At 49.7% G+C, this 20,677-nt stretch overlaps 1 protein-coding gene across 5 annotated transcripts in view; it reads left to right on the top strand.

The window, feature by feature from the left end:
• Positions 1-20,677, top strand: part of PDZK1 (PDZ domain containing 1) — a 59,967-nt gene that overhangs the window by 3,077 nt on the left and 36,213 nt on the right. Inside the window, exons 1-2 of one of the 5 annotated variants that reach the window (XM_045478906.1) lie at positions 11,861-12,048; positions 16,619-16,684. The exons of 1 other annotated variant lie outside the window; for it this stretch is intronic. The gene's annotated coding sequence lies outside the window, so the exon portion shown is untranslated. Of the gene's footprint in view, positions 1-11,860; positions 12,049-16,618; positions 16,685-20,677 lie in introns of those variants that run through there. 3 more of the 5 variants (XM_045478904.1, XM_045478907.1, XM_045478905.1) reach the window with 3 other exon arrangements.

The raw sequence follows: 20,677 nt of genomic DNA, 5'->3' as shown, positions 1-20,677 counted from the left end.
AGCCCAAACAGTCCTGTACGTACCGGTGAGCAGGTGGGTGGCTGACCTATGACCCCTCGAGCCATTTCCATTCTGCTCTGTTCTGTTCCTTCTTGGTCACTGGTGGCTGGGGGGGATTGCTGGGATTACTCCTAAACTCTAGTGTTGTGCACTTTGGTGGGAAGAGCACCGATCTGAGTGAGAGTGAGAAGCTTTGGGTCCTAACTTCTGCAAGGCTGGGCCAGGCTCCGTGCCAGGGGGCACCCAGAGCAGCAGGAAGCCCCGTGGTTCTGCAACAAACACCCAGCATGATTGCTAACCAATGGCAGGCTCCCCAGGAGCCCAAGAGGTGTCATCAGAAGTGGGGTTGGGGAAATTTTTCATGACTGATCTAGAGTCACTCTCACCCGTGTGCGGCCAGGGAGTTCCTGGTCTGGGGCCCTCTGTGGTCCCCAGTAGAGTGCTCTGGGGTCTGAGGTCCTTTGAGGAGGCCCCACCAGAGTCATTGTGTTGTCAGGTGGACAGCCATCAGTTCTGTCTCCTGATTCTGCTACACTGCTCAGCTTTCACAACACAATGTGCTGGCTCCTGGGGGATGGAAACCAGCGTCGGGCGTTGGGGTGGGGGGGAGGCCTTTGCTCCCGTCTACGGTCTCTCACCGCCACCCGGGGCACAGGGTGGTCCACTGCAGCCCAGAGGATGCCTGGCTCCATGGACGTGAACTGCTGAATGGGGCCAGGGGTTTGCTAACCCAGTCCCCACAGCAGTGGTCGCATTCGTGACTTCTCTGTTCCTTCAAGTGGAGATTTGTCCACGCTTGTCTCTGTGGATACTCAGAAGGCTGGCCATGACAGCCTTCAGCCTGTCTCATCGGCTGGGGGGCTGTGCAACAGTGAGGAGGATGTTGAGGGTAAGAGGAGCTGAAGGTGAGAAAGCCGTGGATATGCGAGGTTGGGGCCCCACGGAGCACCGGGGGACACTCGTGTGTTCGCACTTAGTTGCAAACCCCGCCACTAAGTTGCACTTAGTTGCAAACCCCTCCACGTTCTGCAAAGAGCTCAGGCGTGAAACTGAACGGCAGAGGACTGCTCTCTCACCAGTCGGGGAGCGTCTGTCCATTGTGCAGAGACTTGCGTATGTGATTTCCTTCAAGGGCTGCTTCTGCTCCCTCCTCACTGAAGCTGTTGTGTCCTGGGCACCGTGGGGTTGGCATGACCGAGCCCCGGCTGGCCCGTTCTCCAGCAGAGCGCGCTTTGTTGGGTCTACGTGGTGTGGGAAGAGGCAGAATGTGCCCGGTGCTGTCAGCGCCCCAGAAGTGGGAGAAAACCCAGGAAGAAGAGACAGAAGGGAAGAAGAAATGGAAACGGCCCCCGTGCCAGACAGGCGCGTTAGTGGACAAAGTGACATTTGAATTGAACTTTTAAAGAAGGTAGGATTTCAAAAGGCAGGGGAAGCATTTTTCAGATGTGAGAATGATAGGAACATACAAGGTGTAGGGGGCACAGCGGGCTTGTTGGGAAACCAAGGAGGCGACGGAAATGGCTGGAGTGTAGGCTGCCTGCTGCCGGTGGCTTCAGGGACAGCCCCTGGCCCACAGCCTCCCAAGTATTTATCCTGTCAGCCTTTGGATATCTAAGGTTCCTGAGGCCAATTACACAATGTAGCAACTGATACAATGTTTTCCAGGTATTACTAGTAAGTGCTCAACATGAAAAGAAGATCCGGTTGGGTGTTAAATCACATCCCACTTCTGCAGCATTGTGAGGCCTGGCCTGGTCCCTGGCACGGTGCAGAAACTTCGATGCCAGGGGTTCTCAAACTTGAGTGTGTGTTCAAGTCACCGGGTGATTGTTACAATACAGATGGCCGGTACCTGCCACGGAGTTCCTGATTCAGTGGGTTTGCAGTGGGCTTCAAGAGTATGTGCCCCTAACAAGTCCCTGCCGCTGCTGAATCGCTCCTTGCAGACTCTTCTGTGCAATACCTCTCGCATCGTCTGCTTTCATCTCCCTCGTGCTGTGTAGCTCACTGCCACCCAGAGCACCCACTCGGTACTCTTTGTTGCACACGTCCAGTATAAAAATTCATTCTCGGGGCGCCTGGGTGGCTCAGTCGGTTGAGCGTCCGATTTGGCTCAGGTCATGATCTCGCGATTCGTGAGTTCGAGCCCCGTGTCGGGCTCTGTGCTGACAGCTCGGAGACTGGAGCCTGCTTTGGATTCTGTGTCTCCCTCTCTCTCTGCCCCTCCCCCACTCACACTCTGTCTCTCTCTCTCTCTGTCAAAAATAAAATAAAAAATAAAAATAAAAATTCGCACTCATCGTGCCTTCAGATCTGCCTCCCCTTAACTTTCAACCATCGCTCCCAATTCTGCGGGGAGGCCTCCTCATGGAACATGTGTCCGGATGGTGGTTAAGTCACAGGCACAAGAGTCACACTTCGAGGTCCATCTCCTGACTCCACTGTTTATTATGTGACCTTGGGAAAGTCACTCAAGTTTTCTTTCTTTTTTTTCAAATGTTTATTTATTTGGTTAGAGAAAGAGAGAGACAGAGAGAGGCAAGGAGGGCACAGAGAGAAAGGGAGAGAGAATCTAAGCAGACTCCATGCTGTCAGGGCAGAGCCTGAGGCGGGGCTCCAACTCACAACCCATGAGATCACGACCTGAGCCAAAATCAAGAGTCAGATGCTTAACCGACTGAGCCACCCAGGTGCCCCACTCGACTTTTCTTAATTTCCTCCTCCACAGAATGGGCCTGATACTGGCACTTTTGTCATAGGATTGATGTGCAGTTTCAATGAGAAAATGCACGTCAAATAGCGTGGTACTCGGCACGCCTGTTTTGTGACTGCTGGGACTGCCAGCATCCCAGGCGACCGTGAGGAAGTACGTCAGAGGCTGCAGATCTGCTGCCCTTCTGTGTCTGGGCCTCGGCCCCTCTTGGCTCCAGGGGCTTGGTGGGCGACCCAGTGTCTCCCCTGGGGAAGGGTGAATTGACCCCTCAGGTACAGCCAACAGTTGTCTGGAAGGAAACCAAACCTCAGAGCAGGAGGGCACCAAAAGCAAAGCTGTGTAGGCATTTTGGCCCCCACCTCCAGCCACTGTCCCCACTGGCCTGTTGCCCAGAGTCCCTGGCGATCTATGAGCAGAAGGTCAGGACCGTTTCATATGGAGACGAGGTGGCAGCCTCGGGGGTTTGGTATCAAGGCAACAGAACAAGCCTTGGGAAGAATGCGTCTCTCAGTTGCAGTTTTAATTTCCAGTCTGTAGTGAGTGGTTCTCCAGCAATATCGACCTCAAGTTCTGTCTTTTTAAAGAGAAGGCAGAGAAAATCCACTCAGGTCACTGTGGCGTGCTGGCCAGTCTGTCTTGTCTCTCCCTGGTCACAGGGACACCAGGGGCCTTTGCAGCCAGGCCTTGTGCTGACAGGGGCCCCGGGCCTGCAGGACCGCTGGCTCACCTGCCCCACCACAGATCTGCACGGTGTGGGGGGGTGGGGGTGGGGGGTCCTGACCTTCTCCAGGACATTACTGGCCTCATGCTGGAAATGGCTACAGTCACAGGTTTGTCTGCTCTCTGGGCTGGTGTGCCCTCTCTCACTGCCACTGTGGAGCCACACCGTGCCGTGTGAACAAATAAGAAAAAGGCTCCTCCTGGCAGCTCAGGGCCACACTGCCCCCTGGACCCCAAAGTCATGTAGCACGTGGGCCCGTAGCTGCGGATCCCCCATCGTCCTCGGTGTCTCGCCTCCTGGGAGCACCTGTGTGAATCCAGTAAAGGCCGTGTGAATCCAGTGAATCCAGTGAATCCAGCCTCCCTGAGGCTCCTGCCAAGCTCTGTCTTCCACCAAAGGAGTTGAGGAAACCAGCCTCTGAAGGCAGATCTGAAGTTGGGGTAAAAATTTGGGGCTCTCAGGGATGGATCTCAGATACTGTGTGACATCTGTGCTTTCTCGGCCTCCCCACAGCCACCAGGGACCCCAGGCCTTCCTGATGCCTAGTGCTTTGAATCAGGGACTACCATTTTGTCCTCCAGGGTATTTCCAGTCTGATCTAGGGGAAAGGAAAAGATAGTGTTTAGCAAAGGATTCTTCGCAGGCACTGGTCTGGCTGGCTGGGCACAGAGGCTGCTCTCCACCTTCAGGCAGATCCTTGTCTTTGTCCTTGTCCTGACTTGGGCTTCTGAGAAGAAAGTGTACATTCTTCAGTGGATAATGAAGGCAAGCATTGCTTTTATCTTTTTTTCCTGGCACGTTAGAATTCTAAACAATGGGAAACAGGAGGAGGCACACAGATGAGTTTGCCCTCCAAGCTGGGATGTCAGGAGACACTAGAACCGTCCCAGAGGAGGCCATACTTTGAGGCAGGGGTGTCTTTTAAGTCGTGCCACAGACTTGAGCCCACTAGGCTGTTACTGGTCCTGATTCTCTCTCACTGCCCTTCCCCCCCGCATAGGCTGGTCCCCAGTGTCTCTGTGAGGGGTACGGTCAGGCCCGAGGCTGTGGCCTTGAGAAGCCCGGCACTTTCCTTGCTGTTCCCCTGTTCCAAAGCGTGTCCCTCTGGGGCCCTGAGAAGCTACTAAAAAGACAAGGTAAGATGGGTAGGGAGATCGAAGATGGGGTCCAGACTTCCCAAGGACCACTGATCTTCTGTTTCTGTGTCTCTCAGAAAGAGGCAAGTGAAGACCCCAATCCATACTCTGAGACTGCCGGGACTTCTGTTCAGGCAAGAACCCAGGGCATGGCCCTGTTCTTGCTCTGCATGTCCGTTTTCCTTTTAGGGGAAATGTATTGTGTATTCTGCCCCCTCAGCTGGGAAAGGGAAGAGGGAGAAAATGACTGCTAAAGTATCATTTGCAAAGGTTAATAATTCGCAGCTCTCCAGGGGTACTCGGGCCTCCCTTGACCTGCCCCCCAGTTGCTGAGAAAAAACACAAAAGTTCAGATCAGCAATCACGTGGGGCCCAATGTGTGAGACATGGCAGAGCCGAGTGGCCTTGCGCTGCTGTAAAACATTTATCTCAGTTCTGCATCTGGACCCTGGCCTAATAAATTCCTCCAAAGGTATGCGGACTGCCTCTTCGGGTGCAGGATGAGGCCAGGGTCACCTGGGTAGTCAAAGGAGCGGACTGTCATAAACATGGACTCAGGACAGGGACAGAAACCCACTGGAGCTTAAAATTCCAGGCTCCAAGTTAATGAGCTACTAAAAAGACAAGGTAAGACAGGGGTAGGCAGATCTGAAGTTGGAGTGAAAATTGGGGCTATCGGGGATGGACCTCAAGTGTGAGGGAGGGAGGCTGGAAACTTGTACCGAGCCAGGCAGATGGGTGTAGTAGAAAAGGGCCTAGGCCTTGGAGACAAAAGCGTTGGTGTAGCCATGGCTCTGCTATGAACCTGGGGTGGCCTTGGCTGGGTCACTTCCCTTCTCTGGGTCTTTGTTTCCTAGTCAAAAAATTGAGGCCGTACAACTCAACAACACAAAATGAAATGAGCGGATTAAAAAATGGGTAAAAGACTTGAACAGATGTTTCTCCAAAGGAGATACGCAAAAGGTCAATAAACACGTGAAAAGATGCTCAACAGCGTTCATCTTTAGAGAAACGCAAATCAAATGAGACGTCCCCTTGTGCCCATTGGGATGACCATTGTCAAAAAACCCCCGAGAAGTAGCAAATGACGGTGAGGATGTGGGGAAATCGGAAGCCTGCATGCTGTTGGTGGGAATGTAAAATGGCGCAGCTGCGGCCGAAAACAGTATGGTGGTTCCTGAAGAAAATTAAACATAAAACCACCATATGAGCCAGCAATACCACTTCTGGGTACATGCATCCCAAAGAATTGAAAGTGGAGATTCGAACGGGTACTCGGACACCCATGCTCAGAACAGCGTTACTCACAAGAGTCAAAAGGTGGGAGTAACAAATTCATCACCAGACGAGTGGATAAATAAAATGTGGATAAATAAAATGTGTGTGCACGCAGTGCAGTGTCACTCAGCCTTAAAAAGGAAGGGGATTCCAACACGTGCTGTACAATGTGGATGAACTTGAGGACATTCGCTGAGTGAAATAAGCCAGTCACAATAAAACATACCATATGGTTTCACTTATCTGAGGTACCTAGAGTAATCACACTCACAAAGACAATAATCAGACTCACAAAGAGAATAATGGTGGTTGTCATGGGCGAGGGGGGCAGGTGAAAATGGGCAGTTGTGGTTTAATGGGTGTGGAGTTTCCCCACGTCGGGCTCTGTGCTGACAGGTCAGAGCCTGGAGCCTGCTTTGGATTCTGTGTCTCCCTCTCTCTCTGTCCCTCCCTCACTCACGCACTCACTCTGTGTCTCAAAAATAAATACATTAAAAAAAAAAAAGATTCTGACCAGGATGTAGAGGTGATGCCAAGGTATTGATCCCTTCCAATTTTTTACAGAACGGGCAGGACCAAGGGCAGCTGACACCCTCAGGGTAGGTCACTTGCAGCCTTGAAGAGCTTTCTCTGTTTACCCCAGTGTGCCTTACACATGTCATAACTTTTAAAATTTCTTATTTCTTAACCTTAGTGATCATGAAACATATATATAGGAAAAATGCATAAAAGCAAAATGCAGAGCTCAATCTTTAATCATACACACCTGTGTAACCACCACTGAGTTCAAGAGCTGGAATCTTGTCAGCATCCCGGAAGTCAGGAGAGTGTGTTACCACCTAAGAGGCATCACCCTAAGTCCTGCCTGATATTTGGGCCTTACGTACATAAGTGGAACCCCAGGATGAAAACAAATGGACTATAGCTACACTGAGCACCATGGATAGATCTCACAAATATAGCGACAGCAATACATCAGAACCAAGAAGAATACACCAGAACAATTTATTGAAGACCAACCTTTCCCTCTGTTCTTTGTCATAAATCAACTGTTTTTATTTGTATTGGTCTGTGTGGAGGGTTTCTAATCAATTCCGTTGGCCCATTTGTCTATCTTGTGCCCATGCCAGATTGTAGTAATTACTGTCACTCTCCTGTCTTGTTACCCTTCCTTATTTTTATTTTTTGGAACTAGCTTGTTAACTTCCACCAAAAAACCCAACCAAACAAATAAACAAAAATGCCCTGTGGGAAGTCTGATTGGAAATACATTCATCTGTAGATCGGGGCGCCTGGGTGGCTCAGTCGGTTAAGCGTCTGACTCTTGGTTTCAGCTCAGGTCATGATCTCACGGTTTGTAGGCTCGAGCCCCATGTCCGGGCTCTGTACTGACAGAGTGGACCTACTTGAGATTCTTTCTCTCCCCTTCCCTCTCTGCTCCTCCCCTGCTTGTGTGTGTGCCCATGTGTGCATGCACTCTCTCTCTTTCTCTGTCTCTCTCTCTCAAAATAAATAAACTAAAAAAAAAAAAAAAATCTGTAGATCAGTTTGGGGGGAATGAACATCTTTACAGAGTTGAAGTTTCAATCCATGAGTATGGTATGATCTTCATTCACTTAAGTTTTCTTTAGTTGCTCCCAATAATGTTTTCTAGTTTCCTCATGGTGTGGCAAAGTATCAATCCCTTTAAACTTTGAGGAGTCTGGGAAGGCTTGGGGCAGCTGGCCCATTGTGAGTCACTCCAGCTTTGAAGGGCTTCATCCCCTAGTGAACTAGACAACTATTATCAATTTCTCTGTGTGATACGATGGGAAAAAGTATTGGGAAGCCCTGGAGGTCTTTGTACTTTTCTGTTTCTGACCGGTTGCACAGAATGCTGTGTTGTGGGTGGGCAAGAATGCTATCCATAATGCCCCCAAACATCATGAACTCCTGAGTTGCCCATGGTGTACTCCCAGCCCGTTTATTTGCATAAGCTCGTTTGTACAATGTGTGCCCATAAATCAAGAGGGCATAACTTACAAAAACAATAGTAATAATGTTAGTATACACTGAGTATTTACCAGGTTCTGGGTGATCTACAAGTGTCTTCTTACTTAAGTCTCCAAAATATCTTATGAGGTTGTTAATATCTCGTGCTCTTTCTCTCTCCCTCAAAAATAAATAAACATTAAAAAATACATGTATCAAATTCTTTTTCAATAGATAGCTAAACTTGGAGGGAAGGAAGGAAGGAGGTCTCTAAGGTCCAGAAGTGAAGAGGAAGCTGAAACAGCAGTAAGTAAGCGGTTTGTCCTCACAGAGTCACTTTGGGATAGGAGAGAGGACCTAGGGACTGAGACCCTCAAAAGGTTACATTCTCAACGAAAGGGTGGGATACAAACCAGTCATGCTGGCAGAATGAGATTCCATTTTTTGAAAGCTTGCTGTAATTTAGACTTCTATCCCAGGTACTTGGGATGCTGTGACAAATACAGATCCCTGACCCCGGGGATTTATATTGTGGTGGATGAGAGACAGAAAATAATTTAAAAACATAAGATATAAGTATGATGAAGAGGGACCTATTTAGAGTAAAAACAGAACAGGGAAAACCCGATCAGGGAGAGCAAGGAAACCATCTATCTTGGCCTGCACTTTGGGAAGAAGAAAGAATTTCCTCCTGTGAATTCCCAATCATAGATTTGCTTTCAGAAGGGGTTGTAGCTGGGGTTTTGTCACTTTGCATGGTCTAGAAACACCAACATTGGCCCCAGGTTGTTAGCGGCTTTCTTCCTCATCCTAGCGGTATGGAGGGGTGCTGCCTCACAAAAACAAAACCAGACCCTCCACCTGGGCTGCTATCTATCTATCCGATAGATAAAGGCCAAACTTGAGCTCACAAGAAAAAAAAATACAGAACTATTCATGGGTTCCATGCTCCATATTCCAAAGCCCACACTCACACCTCTTACCTTCATGCCCTTCTACCCACACACCAGGCTTATCCTGCACACCCTCATGACACTGTTGTCTTCGATCCATGGTGTTTAGGGTCACAGAAACTCCGAGCTGGAAGAGACCCAAGCTGGAAGACCCACGTCTACTCCTTCCCCCTACACCTACTCCGAGCTCCCCAGCGGTGCGGGATATCTCCCTGTAACAAGATACAGAACCATCAGCCTCCATTGGCATACCATACCCCTAGACGAGGAAAGCTCAGTCAGTCCCTCCCCGGACTGTCCCTTATCCAACAGGCACAGTGACACTCACAGACAGGCTCCTTAGTCCTTCTGAACCGAGTCATCTTGGGCAGGATAATTGACCAGGTGAGTCTAGGCTTTTCTTATCTGTTAAATGGAGACAGTGTCTCAAAGGGTTGGGCTGAGGGTTAAACAGAATCATAGATATAAAGGCTTAACAGTCACATAATAGATGTTATTTTCTCTTCTCATTAACGTCTAGATCTAAGTAATCAGTAAAAAGACTGCTTTGCGTTAATCAGATCATATCCATTTACAGGCATGAGAGCTTTTAAAATTCAAGTTTTAGGGGCGCCTGGGTGGCGCAGTCGGTTAAGCGTCCGACTTCAGCCAGGTCACGATCTCGCGGTCCGTGAGTTCGAGCCCCGCGTCGGGCTCTGGGCTGATGGCTCAGAGCCTGGAGCCTGTTTCCGATTCTGTGTCTCCCTCTCTCTCTGCCCCTCCCCCGTTCATGCTCTGTCTCTCTCTGTCCCAAAAATAAATAAACGTTGAAAAAAAAAAATTAAAAAAAAAAAAATTCAAGTTTTAGTGAGAGCAAACCTCATTCTGTTCAACCAACATTCCACTGGGAAAGGGTTTTGTCGCTTAAAAAAATAATTGTTTGTTTCTATTTGATTTTGAGCCAAAACTTTCTCGGCATTTCTCTGCATTTTCTATTTCCAGTCTCAAGGCTTGTGGCGATTTCTCCATAGTGCTGGGGTAAAGGGCAATTCTGAGAAGTCTCCTGGTTAATATACACGCCACTGGGAGGGCTGTCTTTATTTTATTTTTGTCCAACTTTTTATTTTAGAAGTTTCAAGAATAAACATTACTGACTTAGGCTCCTTAGCAGTGAAGATATTATTTCCATGCAGTGTAATTCACCTATTTTACGTGGATAGGTTGATGAAATTTGGTAATTAAAAAAAATTAAAAAAAATTTTTTTTTAATGTTTTATTTATTTTTGAGACACAGAGAGACAGAGCATGAGCAGCGGAGGGGCAGAGAGAGAGGGAGACACAGAATCCGAAGCAGGCTCCAGGCTCTGAGCTGTCAGCACAGAGCCTGACGCGGGGTTCGAACTCACAAACCATGAGATCATGACCTGAGCTGAGTCGGACGCCACTCGACTGAGCCACCCAGGCGCCCCTAAAAAAAATTTTTTTTTTAACATTTGTTTATTTCTGAGAGACAGAGAGAGGCAGAGTGCAAGTGAGGGAGGGGCAGAGCGAGAGGGAGACACAGAATCCGAAGCAGGCTCCGGGCTCTGAGCTGTCTGCATAGAGCCTGACGCGGGGCTCACAAACTGCAAGATCATGGCGTGAGCTGAAGTATGTTGCTTAGGCGGCTGAGCCACCCAGGTGCCCCTGAAATTTGGTAATTTTAGACAATTACATAGCCACGCGCACACTCAAGCTATAGAACAATTCCCTCACCTTAAAGCTTCCCTTTTAGGCCCTTGATTTTAAGAGAGACATTGACAGATTGGCTGGGGTCCAGGATGAGAAGCCATGAAGTCATGGCCAAGGAATAAGGGGTATTCACAGAGTCCCAGAGAAAAGAAGGCCTATGGAGGATGTAAGGAGCCTTTTAATACTCAAAGGGCTGCTATGTAGAATAAAGAGTAGACTTAGGGTAGCTCCGGAGGGAACCATTTGGGTTTATGAGCAGAAGTGAGAGACATTTTGATTCAATAAAAAAAAGAAAATCTCTGAAAACAATATAATAACCACTATTTATGGATGATAAAGTGAGTCTCGGAGTTGGAGTGGATTACTCTAGATCAAACAGCTGGGAGATGGCAGAGTCAGCATTTGAACACAGGTGTTCCAGTCTTAAATTCAGATTTCCCCATTATGTCCTGCCTCTTGGGAAGACATCCACCCAGGAGGCCCAGGGCACATGGCAATACAGCTGAAAATGACCCGTTTTGAGTTAGCGGCTCAGATGTTTGTCGTTTTTGACCATTTACTCTGTGGCTTGGGCCCTGCCTTTGCAGGGGAAAGCCAAGGCCCAGCTGAGATCGGCAGCCCCTGCGGCTTGGGTGGAGGAGGGTTGAGGCCACCCGGTCCTCCCTGGGCTAGTGGTTTGCTTTGCCTTACTGCCTGGAGCGATTTCTTGCCCCGATTTCTAGTGTGGGTCAAGGATCCAGGTCAGTCAGCCCCCTGGCGTTGGGGCCTGCCCTTGTGGGTGCTGCTGCTAAGGAATCATCTGCTCAGGGCGGCTGGGGGGCGAGGGGCTGACGCAGGGCCCCTCCCCACCGCCCAGGCGGCCACAGCTACACTGAGGACTTGTGGTAACACCTCCCACCTTCCCCGGCTGGGCTTGCCTGAGAGACTCTCAGTGGGTGCGAGAGGAAGGCAACTGTCCGTAGTTTGGAGAATAGAAACAGAGCAGCCTCAGGTGAAAAAACTAAGGGGTGTGGAGAGGGCATCTGAGAAGAGGAAGGGAATCTGGGAAGTCGGAGCAGGGTTTGGCCTGCAGGCCTTCTACTCGGCGGGGGTTGCATGGGTTCCCCTCCCCAGGAAGGTCTCAGCATGAGGATGCCTAGGGGGTGGCCCTCAGCTCTGAGCCTGTGCTGGGGCACAGTGGACATTCTTAACACACTGCATATGGAGGTGTTGGTTGGGGTGACCATGACACCTGGCACGGAGAGGACCGAGGAAGGCAGAGGCGCCTCCTCCCCAGCTGCCCTTTCCCTCCTCCCCCTCCTCTTCTCTGGGAGGGGCGGACAAACAGTCGCATCCCCGCAGGGTTAGGCGGGCCCAGTGCTGACTGGTGTTAACACCAGCTCCGGGCCCACCAGCTGGCAGGAAGCAGGACAGAGGTCACTGGAACTCAGACCACAGGTCCCTGTTAAATACATCAGCTTTTAAATCAATCTTTGTTCAAAGTCCAGTGAGTTCCAAGACTAGAGCCGGCCAGCAGAGAGAGAATTCCCTGGTGAGCGGACCAGCTTTTCTTCTTCCCAGATCCAGGTAAGAGCTGACACTGGGTCCCCCTGCCTGAGGGCGCCGGCTGCCTGGGCCTGAGCCACCTTCTTTCTCTTCCTTTCTCCTTTTCCAAGCAGTGGCTGGCTGCCAGGGCACAAGGGAGGCTCATGGGGAAGGAGCTAGGGCCCTTTCGTGGGGTGGCGGGGTATTGCCCACACTCTGAGATCCTCTCTGCTTGTGACTCCCGATCCTCGCAGGTCAGGGTCTGCTTCACAAAGGGATTGGCAAACTGATCCTCAGAAAAAGCTTTCCCAGGGTTGCCTGGGGGGAGGGGGGGGGTTGTTGGCGTGCACCCATAAGGGAGTGTGACAACGGAGCTCCCAGGAAGAAATGAGGAAAAACCAGGGGGTTTCTAGGCTGGCTGAGTTTTAAATCGACTTCTCCAGGCTCCACCCTTTGGAGTTTATAATTCTAGGGTCTTGTGTGGGGCTGAAAATCTTTGTTTCTTTAACACGCTTCCAGATGATTTAGGTGTGTAGCCACGTTTGGGAACCACAGGCCGCTTCCTCAGCGGAAGAGTCAAGGGACTTCAGTGTGACTTCACCTAAGGGCTCACTGGCCGAGGTCGGGTCTGGGCTGGTTCCTCCCTCCTCAGCTGTCCCTGCAGGGTTGCACCGACGTGTTCTCAGGCCCGGATCCAGAAGCCACGGGGGCTGGGTGTCTAGTCACCTGTAGTCACGTGTTCTTTTCCTGCAGCAAATAACTCAGGGACTTTGAGTTTGTGTGTTATGACTAAGTAAATGGTTCTTATCTTTGACTCTTTTGTATGTTCTTTGCACTATAAACTATGAAGTAGCTGGTAATGATGTCTTGTGTTCCTAGACCGCTGGCTAGGCAGCTCCTTCTCCTCCAGGGAAAAGGACTTGGGACTAGAATTCAAAGAGCCTGCCCTGGGATTTGGTTGTTAGTGACAGACCGTTGGAGGAGTCAGCCAACTGGAGCTTCAATTTCATCATCTATCAGTGAGGGCCTCTCCTTTTTCCCCAGGGCTGTACTGAACATAAAATTATAAACAGGATGTGTTTGAGGAGATTTAAAGCACAAAGGTAAGGTGTGTGTATTTCCAGTGTGTGTGTCCCAAGGCTCTGTGGGAAGAAACAGGCTTGTAGTCCGTTGGGACTCCTTGTCCTGGTGTTTCATCGCAAAGAGCCTCTTTACTCACTTGTAAGTCAGGAGTCGAGAGTGGATCGCTGTTAATGACTAGCTCACCAAGTGTAAGGTGGCGCTCTAAGTATTCGGAGCTTCCCGGCTGTTTGGAAGGCTGGCTCTGTCCCGTCATCTGGGTCTGAATCCAAATGTTACCTTTCCAGGAAGTGCTAAGCCTACCTGCCAACCGCCCCCCCACCGCCCCTCGCTGTCCCACCACTGACTCTCCTCACACATAGCCTTTGTCACCAGAAATCCTCTCGTTTACCTTCTACTTGTCACCCGTGCCAGATGTCAGGCTTCAGGAGAGCAGGGATCTTGTCCTTTGTGTCACCTGCAGTAATCCCAGCTCTTAGGGTGGCTCCTGGCAGAGAGTAGACGCTTAGATATTTGGCTGAATGGAAGTTAGTGTGGCAGGGAAGGAGCCGCAAGAATAGAATCAGGATGGTTTTTTGTTGTTTATTTTTGAGAGAGAGAAAGAGAGCAAGCTGGGAGGGGCAGAGAGAGAGGCACACACAGAATCCAAAGCAGGCTCCAGGCTCTGAGCTGTCAGCACAGAGCCCGATGAGGGGCTTGAACCCATGAACTGCAAGATCATGACCTGAGCTGAAGTCGGAGGCATGACAGGGGCTTAACCAACTGAGCCACCGGGGCGTCCCAGAATCAGGATGTTTTTGATAAACTGCCCTTAAGGAGAGGACACTTAAGAACTCTGACACTGTCCGATCATCTGAGGTCCTGGGTCTGATCACGTGGGCATGGGCATCTCTGGGTTGCATCTTGGTTAAATGATTTTCATATTTGTTGCATAGGAGTTTGAGGAGGGTAGCAAGTTCAACTGGACAAGTTTCCTCAAGATCTCGGCAACTCCTCTCCTTGGCATTTCGTGAAGGACCGTCCAGCTTTTCTTAATCTCGTTGCCTGGTTGTCCGGTGGCTGTGAAGGGTATGGGCATTGGCATTGGCAAACTGCGTGGCAGAGCAGACGCATTCTTATCCTCTGAGGCTCTGTGTCTGCATCCATCAAATGGCACAACAGTACCTCATTCTAGTGTTAGGAGGATCAGAGAGGGGAAGGCAAACAGGGCCTCGCACACTGTCAGTGCCACTGTTTTGATGATCTTCGGACACCTTTGCCACAGGCAGGACCCCAGGGGAGGAAGGAGCTCAGGCCGTGGCAAGGAGTGTTGATAAACAGCAAAGCTAGCCTTGAGGCAGCAACGCAGGGTTTGCTCTGGGTCTGAGATGGCCTCCGGCATCCGAGGCTCTAAGCCTTGACTGCTCTCAGCACTGACGCGCTCGCTCGCTCTTCTGTAATTGACAGGACGGAGCCTAAGATTCCTCACAGTCTTACCTGACCTGCTTCCTCCTTTCAACATATACCTGTTGTCTGGGCTTGCTGAGCCATTCACGTTCCTGAACACATCGCGCTCTTCACCTGCGGTGCTTTCCTCCGTCCAGCCTAACTGCGTGCGTCCCCTAACCCAGCATAGGCCTCATGGTGGGGAGGCTGGGGAGATGGCCGAAGGAGCCCTGACTCAAGTGGCTTTGAATCCAGGCTCTGTCGCTTATCCGAATAGCCATGGGAAACCGACTTAACTTTTCAGAATCTTTTTTTTTTTTTTTTTTTTTTCCCTTGTAGAATGGAGCATTTGGATTGAATGCAAACTCATAACAGGTACCGAGGCTGGTGCTTGGTGCTTAGTAGGAACTCGATAAATACGTAAAACAGCAGCAAAGCATTTTCTTTTAAATGTTCTAGCACCCATGCCATTGTTGGGTAATTATGCTTGTGACTTTCCGCACCTCACTAGTGGGCTGTGTGAGGGCAGAACAGTGTCTAACCTTGCTGGGGCCTTGGTATCTGTCCCATAGTAGGAACTGAATGTAACTTGTTGATTATATAAATGCCACTTGAAATTTGGATGATGGAGTGATGCCTTCCGATGGTAGTGGTCAGGAAAGGATTTGTGTTTAACTTAAAATTTGAAAATTTTAAATGGGTAGGTTTTGAATTCATTGACTTGGAAAGGATGTTTGCTTAGGAGCTACTATGAATAAGTAATCAGAGTGAGGAAGGTGCTTCAGGCAGAGCAGGTAGCACGAGCAAAGGGCAGGCTGGGTGTCGGTGACCACGAGGAGGCCAGTTTGCTGTCTGCTGAGGAGCTCTGGGGAATGAGACAGGGCTGGGTTATGCTGAGCCTGAGCAAGGGGTTTGGATTCTGTTTCTTCTGTTTGTTTTTAATGTTTATTTACTTTTGAAACAGAACGAGAGAGAGCATGTGCGTGCGAGTGGGGGAGGGACAGAGAGCGAGGGAAGGACCGAGAACTCCAAACTGTCAGCACAGAGCCAGACACGGGGCTCGAGCCCATGAACCGTGGGATCGTTTCCTGAGCCGAAATCAAGAGTTGGATATTTAACCGACTGAGCCACCCAGCTGCCCTGGATTCTGTTTTTTACACAATTCTTTTAGCGCCTGACAAGATGAGGGCAAGATCTGAAGGCAGTGACCAGGAGAGCCCGGGGGCAGGAGGACTCTGGCACACACGAAAACAGGGAAGGGGTAGAAATGCAAGGTCAAGGGGCGCCTGGGTGGCTGAGTCAGTCAAGTGTCTGGCTTCGGCTCAGGTCACGATCTCACGGTTTGGGAGTTCGAGTCCCACGTCGGGCTCTGTGCTGACAGCTCAGAGCCTGGAGCCTGCTTCGGAATCTGTGTCTCCCTCTCTCTCTGCCCCTCCCCTGCTCACACTGTCTCTCTCTCTCTCTCTCTCAAAAATAAACAAATGCTAAAAAATTAACAAAAAAAAAGAAATGCAAGGTCAAGGGGTCTTGTGATACAAGATGCCAACTTGGGGGGGATAACCCCTGTTCCAGCCGGCCCTCAGGGCGGTCTGGCTATTTTCAGGTTTTCTCCGTTTTGCAGCAGTTTCACCCACAGCCAAGGGGTATCCTCTCGGACGGCATCTTTGTTCCTACCTGGGATCGATTCCATCCCTCTCCCAGCTTGCAGAACTCTTAGGCAAGCAAGTCGAGTATGAAAGACCCTGACCTGCAGCCCAGAGTCCTGCTGTATAGGACAAAGTATCATTCGTGGTGCCTGGAGGTTGGGGGGTGGTATTTAGCAGCAGCAGGGCCAGATGGATTTTGAGACCAGCAGATTCATTCCTTATCATAAATGAGAAGTAAGGATCACTCACTGGCCCGGGGTCACTCTTCTCTACGTAATGTTCAATGGAATGCCCTCCATTAATTTCCTGCATTTGGAATCTGTGGCTGGCTAGGCCCAGATGGTAGCTGTGATGGTGGGAAAGTAAAGTCAGCAAATACATGTTTTAGAGCCCCGTTTATCCTTCTAGTTTTGAGACTGATTCTTTGAAATGAATACACGCGAGTGTTTGAATTTCCACAGGTCTTGCTTTTCCAAGGAGGAATCCAGGCGGCCTCATCTGTGGCGAAGACACAGGATCTGCCCCAGGTGACGTGTTTTTGAAGGAAGATTTATGTCTTTATGTCTGCTTTGCCGGAGACGTCTGTCGGTACCAGCTGAGACACAATAGGGTTCCTCCTATGCTGTTGGAAGAAATGGCACTTGTGAGGCCCTGGGGCTGGCTCTGAAGGAAGGCGGGCACGCGGGCACAGGGCAGGAGGGGGCACCAGGAGGCCCTTGGGCAGGGCCGGTGGCTGTAGGGAATTCTCGGCCCGTCTACAGTTGCTGACTTAACATCTCCGTCTCCACCAACTGTGCTTTTGCGACAGGAGTCTGGTGTTCTGTTCGTCTCACAGATGCACTCCGGTGGTGTAGGAGCCCCGTGCTCCACGCGGGCCCAGTGTGCGGCCATTCTCAGCCTTGCCGGCAATGCTGTTTCCTCCTTGCTGAAGTTGCAAGGCTTTTCTAGACCAGCAAGGCGTTCAGTGCAAAGCGAGCGGCATTCGGGCTGAATGTTCCGCTGGGCCCCTGCCCTCTCTGCCCGGCCCGCCTTTGATGAAACAGACATAGTTTACTCTTCGGTATCTCCTAGGTATACAATCAGATATCTATCCACAGTCACAATTCCTAGGGTTAAACGTTATTCACCTGCTGTCTCGTGAAGGTGTTGTTGTTTAGTTTTTTCTTGGCTCCGGCGTTGGTTACGTAAGTGCCTTGCGAAGAGAGGCTGTGTTTTGTACTCGCTGCACCACTGGTTCCCAACTAGGAGAGAGGGCGGCACTAGACCCATGGTGCTCGTGGCTGGCGGTTGCAGGGTACCCTGTTTGTGGAATAACCCAATTGTATCCTCTGCAGAAGACAGTCCCGGGGCCCCTTCTTTGCTCCTGAAGTCACTGCACCTGGCTGTCACCAGTGACAGCCCTCTTCTGTTTTTCTGCCTCCAAACAGAATGCAGCTCCCCCTACATCCTTTCTGTAATCTTCTGGAAAGTCAGTGATGCTACGTGGCCAGTGGGCCTTAATCACTGGTTACTCCTTGGCTATGGATGATCCACACCCAGACCAGCTTTCTGTATATTGGGTCGTGCCTCCCTCATTCGATCTTCTCTACCCTCATCTGTTCCTTGGTCCCTGTGCTGGTTACCTCGTGTGCATGTCTGTTAGAGCTCATCTGCCTCAGGTGCCGGGACCCCCTGGCCCACTTAGCCTTGAAGTTTTATAAAGGCTCCCTGGCACTTTTTTTTTTTTTTTAATGTTTTATTTATTTTTGAGACAGAGACAGAAAGCAAGCAGGGGAGGGGCAGAGCGAGAGGGAGACACAGAATCCAAAGCAGGCTCCAGGCTCTGAGCTGTCAGCACAGAGCCCGACAGGGGCCCAAACCCACGGGCTGCAAGGTCATGACCTGAGCTGAAGCCGGACGCTTAACTGAGCCACCCAGGCACCCCATCCCTGGCACTTTATACTTCCTTGATAGGTGGTATTTGGTTCTATTTTTGTAATTCCCTGGCTATCAGACTTACATGAAACTTCTGGGTTCTGAGGAATCTGAATTCATTAAGTTCATTATTTGCACTTTATTCCACGAGGAACAAAATCCTCAGCCCTGACTTCCTAACAGCTAAAGCTGACTTTGCAGAGATGGCATTCAGGCCACGGATGGAAAATCGCCAACCTACTAATTAAGGGGCCTGCCTACCCCCCAGCCCATCCCTCCTTGTCTGCTTCAAAAAGAAAATGGGGAACACTGTTCAAATATTCTCACAGAGGAGGGGGTCCCCAGGGCATCGGGGCTCCCACCAGAGGACAGGGAAGATGACGCAGTGACCTTCTGTGCTCCAGACACTGTGCTTAGATGCTCCACAGGTTCTGTCTTAAGCAGTCTTCACTGTGCCCATATGCATCTCTGATTTCAGGCACACTTCTTTCTTTCAAAATTAGGGAAGTCACCCATATTCTTGGTGCTAGTAAGTGCCAACACTGGGATTAAAAACTGGGTTATTTTTTAAAACTCTTTTTCTTACTGATATCCTTTACCCAGACTCGAGTGATGTGGGAAGATGGAAATAAAACTACAAATTCCCGGGGCACCTGGGTGTCTCAGTCGGTTGAGCGTTCGACTTTGGCTCAGGTCACGATCCTGTGGTCCTCGAGTTTGAGCCCTGTGTCGGGCTCTGTGTTGACAGCTCAGAGCCTGGAGCCTGCTTCCGATTCCGTGTCTCTATCCCTACCTCGCTCATGCTCTGTCTCGCTTTCTGAAGAATAAATAAACATTAAAAAAATTTTTTTAAAAATATAAATTTCCTTTCTATCACCTGCAAACCTAGACATTTCTTTTAGACTTTTCATGACTAGAAATTACTCTGTTTTAAAGATCGTAAAAAAAAAAAAGTTTACTTCTTTATTTTGAAAGAGAGAGAGAGCAGGGGAGGGGCAGAGGGGAGGGAGGGAGAGAATCCCAAGCAAGCCCCAAGTTCAGCGCAGAGCCCAACATGGGTTTCGATCTCATGACTGAGATCATGACCTGAGCTGAAGTTGAGAGTCAGACGCTTAACCAATTGAGCCACCCAGGCGTCCCTGTTCTAAAGATCTTTTTTTTTTTTTTTAATTTTCTTTTTAACGTTTATTTATTTTTGAGACACAGAGAGACAAAGCATGAACGGGGGAGGGGCAGAGAGAGAGGGAGACACAGAATCGGAAACAGGCTCCAGGCTCTGAGCCATCAGCCCAGAGCCTGACGCGGGGCTCGAACTCACGGACCGCGTGACCTGGCTGAAGTCGGACGCTTAACCGACTGAGCCACCCAGGCGCCCCAAGATCTTTTAAGATGACTTTTCCAGGTCGATCCCTTATTTTTTTGGAACTACTCCTTCAGTACCTCCTTCCTTCTCCTCATTCACCCTGCTGAGTCAGTCCCTGACCGCTCCTCTCTCTAGCCCTACACTGGTCTCCCGTTCCTGCTCTGTGCTCATCCTAAGTATAGAAATCCTCATCTTCTAGCCTTCCGTTTTTTACATAGGTCAAACCCCACCTTAGGGTAAAAGTTACCACTTTCTCCTATTTTTTTTTTTTTTTTATTTTTTAAAATCCAAGGTAGTTAACATATAGTGTAATAAGGGCTTCAGGAGTAGAATTTAGTGTCTCCTTCTCTTGTTGATGGACCCAATGGTGAGAAGAAGCCATGAGAAACCATCCTGATTGGTCCGCTATAAATTAGTAAGATCGACCTAACTATCTGAGGGGAAAAATTTTAACTGAAGTTGTTTCTTAGAACATTGTATTCAATTTGTTGACTCATTTTAGTGAAACAATGCTGTGGCTACTGGAAATCCTTTTGGCCAGTGGTTAATAAACTGCCAGCCCAGGGGCTCGATTCTGTTGCGTTTACATAGAGTTTCTTAAAAAACTGGAAATAGCTGTCATTTTTTTACAATGGGGACATTCTGCATACATCCAGATTTCCAGATTCTCTTGAGAAGTCGGCAGATCCAGCTTTCTGGGTTCCTATTTCCTCACTGCCGCTGTCTTTTCCTGCCAAATACCAGCTAATTCACAGGCCTCTCCCGGCCAGCCTCTGCTATTTGTCAGTTTGAGCCCATGGACACTTGGTCTGTGTTCCCAAAGATCCTTATTTATCTCAGCTACTTTGCAGGAGGGATTGAAGGTCAGGTGAGTGGCCTTATTTTCCTCTTTCTCTCATTTTGTTTTTAACTTCTGCCCCAGTGGAAATATTTCATCCCATGGAGGTTAAACCCATTTCCTGTCCTGCCTTGATGGCAACATGCTGCTCATTTTCTTCACGTTGAAAATAAAACCATCATCTCTGCTTCCCCCTATCCCGATGCTGCTATCCCGATGCTCTCCATCATCCCTTTTTTTTTTTTTCTTTAATGTTTATTTTTGAGAGAGAGACAGAGTGTGAGTGGAGGAGGGGCAGAGAGAGAGGGAGACACAGAATCCGAAACAGGCTCCAGACTCTGAGCTGTCAGCACAGAGCCCGATGCAGGGCTTGAACTCATAAACCTCGAGATCGTGACCTGAGCT

Source organism: Leopardus geoffroyi, chromosome C1 (genome assembly GCF_018350155.1).
Source record: "Leopardus geoffroyi isolate Oge1 chromosome C1, O.geoffroyi_Oge1_pat1.0, whole genome shotgun sequence".
In the NCBI taxonomy this organism is placed as follows: domain Eukaryota; kingdom Metazoa; phylum Chordata; class Mammalia; order Carnivora; family Felidae; genus Leopardus; species Leopardus geoffroyi.
Note: the sequence above shows the minus strand (reverse complement) of the source record. Positions and strands in the feature narration are given on the sequence as shown.